This window comes from Loxodonta africana, chromosome 15 (genome assembly GCF_030014295.1).
Source record: "Loxodonta africana isolate mLoxAfr1 chromosome 15, mLoxAfr1.hap2, whole genome shotgun sequence".
NCBI lineage: Eukaryota > Metazoa > Chordata > Mammalia > Proboscidea > Elephantidae > Loxodonta > Loxodonta africana.
Window position 1 is genome coordinate 42,226,670 of NC_087356.1, and position 6,413 is coordinate 42,233,082.

Consider the following 6,413-nt stretch of genomic DNA (forward strand, 5'->3'; position numbering starts at 1 on the left):
CCCTATGGAGCAGTTCTACTCTGTAGCACAGGGGTCTCTATGACTCTGAACCAATTCAACAGCACACAGCAACGACAGGTATCTGAGACAGAAGAAGCAGCAGAGATGTTCTCTTATTGATCTTGAAGGAGCAAACTGCCATGCTGTGGAGAGGGCTATGAATCAGAACAGCAGGCAGCCTGCAGGAGCTGAGGGTCTCAGTCCTTTAGCTATGAGGGACTGAATACTGTAGACAACCAGTGAGTTTGGAAGAGGACCTGAGCCTCAGATGAGATCATGGCTCTGGCCAACACCTTGATTGCAGCCTTGGGGGACCCTGAGCAGAGGACCCAGTTTAGCCATGCAGATTCATGACTCACAGAAACTGTTAAGCTGTTAGGTTTGTGGTAATTTGTTATGCATCAACAGAAAACTAATGCACCATGCTACAGACTTAAGATCTTATCTTTGTAAAAGGAAAACCCATGAGAGACTTTAAGAATGAGTGCCAGAATCAAGTTTACACTTTACAAAGATCACTCTGGCTGCTTTGAAAAGGGCAAGAATGGAAACAGGAAGACTAATTGGGAGGCAACTGCAGCAGAAGAGGCAAGAGGTGAGATAGCTGTTGGCAACTCCACTAGTGGCAGAAGATAGAGAGAAATGGACTGATTCAAAACATATTTTGGAGATAGGTGGTAGATTGGATGTGCATGTTGGGGAAGGAGTAAAGAGAAGCCAAAGATGTCTTCTAGGCTTTGGGCATGAGCAGTTGCAATGGAGAATCTTGGAAGGAAAAACTTGTGTATAAGAAATAGAATCCTTCCTGGGAATTCCTTGTGCTAGTTAGGAATGCATTTGGCTGCAAGTAAAAGAAAACCCAAGTGACAGAGCTTAAATAACAAAGACGTTTAACTATATCACATAACAAGGGCCTAAACGTAGGATTTCTAAGGTTGGTTCAGCAGTTTGTGGAAATAGAAAATTATGAGCCACATATTCTTTAATTCAGCCCTGGATAGAAAAGTTTAAACCAAGTTCAAGGCTCCAAGCCTGAGGCACAGTTAATGAAGAACCTTGACAGAATGGGAATCTGTTGACACAGGTGTTTGGGGAAGATAAGCCCTCAGCCAGCCATTATATCTTGTTAGATAAAGTAAGATTAGCAAATACTTACATACCTATTACCATAAAATGTAAATTAAAACTAGACTTATTTTTTATATTTTCATTACAAAATTCAGTTTCTAAATCTACACACTATGAACTGCAAAGAATTTTCCTGAAGTAGTTAAGTTTGCTATAATTGTTCTAAGGATCATTGACTCGTAACCTTGAGACCAGCATGTGTCCGTTGCAGTTACATTTGTTAGAATGGTTGCTGTAGAAAACTGGGTTTGTTCTTGTGAAGTTGCACATTCTTATCCACCAGTTCTGGTGATGATAACTTCCCTTGATTTCATTGATCTTACTCTCACTTACTCAACTTGTATAAGAGGCCTATGCACATTTTGTTAAAATTAGGAACACAGCAAAAGGCATAGTTCTCCTTATAAAATAAGGCTTATGCACATCTTCTTAAAATTAGGAACACAGCAAAAGGCACAAGTCTCCTTGTAAAATGTAATAGTGATGACAACATATTAACTTCAAAATATAATGCAGAATCAAAATTGGTCATAATAGGGCCCTAAGTTGGTCATCTGCAGCTCTCTGATCTCTCTCATGGTGACAAGATGGCTGCCACAGCTCCACACTTCCTAGCACTGTGTGCACATAAAGAAGGGAAGATGGAGGATCCTGGGAAGATGGCAGCATAGACAGACCATTGTTCCAACCCTTCCACACAAATACAACAAAGTCATGGTGCTCGGCTTTGAGGGACTCTGAATCAGAGAGCAGAGGAAAGCAACAGGGAACTGCAGATAGGCAAGAATCAACTAATCACTTCTCCCACGGCCCCTCCCCCTACCCCAACCATGCAGGCTGCTGTGAACTGGGTTAGTGGCTCCAGAAATGGAGCCTGATTCCCCAACCACCACAGCTTCTGCCTATACAAAGAGACAGGGCCCCCAAGCTTTTGCCCTAAAACCAATAACACAGATCTCCCGAAGGGTCTGTTTAGAGTATGCCAGCACATCCCTAACCCAGACACAGTGGGCTGCAAACCTACTGAGAATTGCTATCCAAAGCCCGAAAGCCCCTGCCATCAAGTCTACTCTCATAGTCAACACTCTACCTGCCTCTCTGTACACCCCATAGCTCGGGCCTCTGATACCAACAGGACAAACCTCCCGGGGAGTCAACACTGGTCTGTCTGCTCCCCTCGTTGGTCAGTGCTGAGGACTGCTGACTGAGGCTGCTGTGTGCTAAGAAACAGGCATCTTTAGCGGAGGCTACACCACAGCCAACATATTACAGGGAGGGCTCTGATAGCAACAAGGCAGAGCTTCTTGGAGGTTTGCTTGGAGCATGATAGCCCTTCCCCACCCAGACACTTTCACCTACAAGCCTGCTGTGAATTGCTATAGAAGAGCCCACTAGTGGAGTCTGCTCCTGTAGATAGCACTCTACCTGCCTCCCTGTGCAGCCCATTGCTCAGATCTCTGAAACCAACAGGGAAGACCTCCCTGGGGGTCAGTTTGGGTCTGTCTGCTTCCCCTTAGAGTCAGCACTGAGAGCTGCTGACTGAGGCTGCTGTGTGCTAGGAAGCAGACATCTTGAGTGGAAGCTACACCCACAGCCAACATACTACGGGGAAGGCTCTCGCAGCAATAAGGCATACCTCCCTGGGGGTCCGTTCAGAGTGTGACTACCCCACTCCAACCAGTAACTGTCAGCTGCTGAACCAATATAAACTCCTACAGAAGGTTCCCTACAGTGGAGTCAGGAGGTAGGTCACCTAAGTGGAGACTATTTCCCTAACCACCACAGGGCCACTGGGGCTCTGAACCAACAAGACAGATCTCTCAGAGATCCTTCTGGGGAGTGCCAGCCCCTCCTCTTCCTCAAATGGGCAAAGTCTAACCACACTTCCCTTGAATGCCAGCTCAGATGTAAGCAACCCCCACAGAACAGGGAAGAAAGCCAGACGCAAAACAGAGGGCAACACCCAGCCCTGAAAGGGGTTCTCTGGATGTGGGTTTTTTGACTAAAAATATGACTGCAGAAACAGCGAAGGGAGAGGAGTAATAACCAAAAAGAGAGGACTGTGCCCCTGGTAGACAAATTGATTAGTACACAATATCTCACCTGAGTGATGATGTCTGCTGGTGGACAAACTGACCACAGAATGTTCTCTGGGGTATTTGGAGCAAACAAAAGTTGAAAAATACAATCTGGAACTTTTGAATCCCAATTAAACCAGGGAGGGAGAAGGAGATATCACAGAAAGGGAGAGGAAATGGTAAGCAAAGACCAAAGGCTCTGCTCACCTAAGAGTTTCCTATAGAAAGTAGAGTGGGCAAAAACACCAAATGCAGGGGAAAACTTAGAAAATTAATGCCAGTGCTCATCTGAGGTCTTAAAAGCTAGTGAGCAGCCATCTAAGATGCGTTAATTCGTCTCAACCCACCTGGAGCAAAGGAGAATGAACACCAAAGACGCAAGGAAAATATTAGCCCAAGAGACAAAAGGGGACACATAAAACAGAAATTCCATCAGCCTGAGACCAAAAGAACTAGACGGTGCCTGGTTACCACCAATGACCGCCCTGGCAGGGAACACAACAGAAAGTCCCTGACGGAGCAGGAGAAAAGTGGGGTGCAGAACTCAAATTCTAGTAAAACGGCTAGACTTAATGGAGGAACCCCAGAAGACATGGCCCCTGGACTCTCTGTTAACCCAGTACTAAAACTTTCCTGAACCCAACTCTTTAGACAAAGAGTAGACTGGACTATAAGACATAAAATGATACTCATGAAGAGTGTGCTTCTTAGTTCAAGTAGATGCATGAGACTAAATGGGAAGCTCCTGTCTGGAGGAGAGATGAGAAGGTAGAAAAGGATAGGAGCTGGTTGAATGGACATGGGAAATCTTGGGTGGAAAGGAGGAATGTGCAGTCACATTATAGGGATAGCACCTAGGGTCACATAACAATGTGCGCATACATTTTGTCTGGGAAACTACCTTGAGCTATAAACTTTCACCTAAAGCACAATTAAAAAAAGAAAAAAAAAATCCAATGCCCCAAACAAAAATCGCAAGACAGTCCCACCCTGTCTGGAACAAGGGAGAATGAAGAAAACCAAAGACAAAAGGGAAAGATTAGCCAAAAGGATTAATGGACCACAACTACCACAGCCTCAACCAGACTGAGTCCAGCACAGCTAGATGGTGCCCAGCTACTACCACCAACTGGTCTGACAGGGATTACAATAGAAAGTCCTGGACAGAGCTGGAAAAAAAAAGTAGAACAGAATTCAAACTCACGAAAAAAGACCAGACTAGTCTGACAGACACTGGAGAAATCCAGAGAGTACAGCCTCCCCAACACCCTTTTATCTCAGTACTGAAGTCACTTCTGAGGTTCACCTTTCAGCCAAAGATTATACAGGCCCATAAAACTAACAATAATACACATAGCTCAACCATGTATATGAGACTAAATGGGCACACCAACACAGGGGCAAGGACAAGAAGGCAGGATGGGACAGAAAATTTGACAAATAGAAATAGGAAACCTACGGTTGAAAAGGGGAAAGTGTTGACTCATCACAGGGTTGGCAACCAATGTCACAAAACAATATGTGTATTAATTGTTTAATGGGAAACTAATTTGCTCTGTAAAACTTCATCTGAAGCACAATTAAAAAAGAGAGAGAAAGAAATCACAAGACACACAAAGAACAGAGAAAAAATGGCCCACACAAATGAACATAACAAAGGAAATGAAAGTACATCTAAGGATAACCAAATAATGGAAAAAATGGAAGAACATAATACAACAACATTAAACATAAATAACTAAGGGAAAACAAAGACATAAAAGAAATAAGGAAAGCGATGCAAGAACAAAATGAGGATCTGAAAAAAGAGATATTGCAGCTGAAAGGGACTATACTGAAATAAGTAACACAATAGAAGGACTTACCAACAGATTTAATCAGGCAGAAGAAAGAATCAGCAAATTAGAAGTTAAGATAGTTAAAATCACAGATGCACAAGAGCAACAAGAACAGAGGTTCAAGAAGGCTAAGCACGGTTTAATGGAATTATGGGATAACAACAAGAGACCTAATATAGCATCATGGGAATTCCAGAAGGAGACGAGAGAGAGAGGGGACAGAAAGAATATTTGAACAGAAAATTGACAGAAAATTTCACCAATCTAATGAAGGACATGAATCTACAAATCCAAGAAGCTCAAAGAACCCCAAGCAGAATAAACCCAAAGAAATCTACACCAAGACATGTCATAGTTCCCAACAAAAAACCCAGTGCCCTCGAGTTAGGCTCTCAAAAATTAAAGATAGGGAGGCGGAGCCAAGATGGCGGAATAGGCAGACTCTTCCATCGAGCCCTCTTTACAACAAAGGCCCGAAAAAACAAGTGAAACGAGTATACTTGTGACAAGTTGGGAGCCCTGAGCATCAAAGGCAAGCTTAGACAACGAACTGAGGGGCAGGGAAAGGAAGAGACCGTTCAAAAGCGGAGAGGACTTACTGGCCCTGAATTGCGGGGAGCCCTCAGGCGCCATTCTCAGAGTGGCGGCGGCTGCGGCAGTGGGGTGGTACTAGTGTTTGGCCGCAGTTTCCTCAGGGAGAAGCAGCCAGCCACACAGCCCACTCACACCTCCAGAACCTGAGCAAAAGGGCGTTCTCAGCAAAAGCTAAGGACTTGCGTATATTTTACCGCGCCCTCCCCACCCCCAAGCTGGCTTCAGTGGCTGAATCCCTGGGCTTGAGACAGACCCTGGTGAGCACCTGGAGCTATCCTCCCGGCCTTGGGGAAGGAAAAACTTTGCAAGTGAGGGGAAAAGATAATTTCCTAGCTCCATAAACTGGGGGAGCTCAGGACAGAAGCAGCTCCTGTCCAGGCATAAACCGTCCGTGGACCTTGAGCATCTTTCCCTTCTGCATGGACCTGTGAGGGCCTATTTCAGGAGAATAGGCCCTTGTTGGCAAACGCCAACCATTTCAGCGGTGCAGTGGAGAGGTGGGTGTTTGACGTTGCTTTACCTATTAAATAAGGTCCTCACCTACACACAACAGGGACCTAAGGACTGGTGGCTCCACTTGGGTGGCCCAGCCACCCGCAACAGGGGTCCAGGGATAACTGGTACCTCCCAGTCCTTACAACAAAAACTTTGGGTGCCCTTGGTCCCTCTGCAGAACCTACCCAGCAGCACGCTTTAGGGAATAGAGATGCATTTTCCTCAGAGACACTTGGGGGTCGGTTCTCAGCCCCCTGCCTTGTTCAGAGCGTGACCCCCT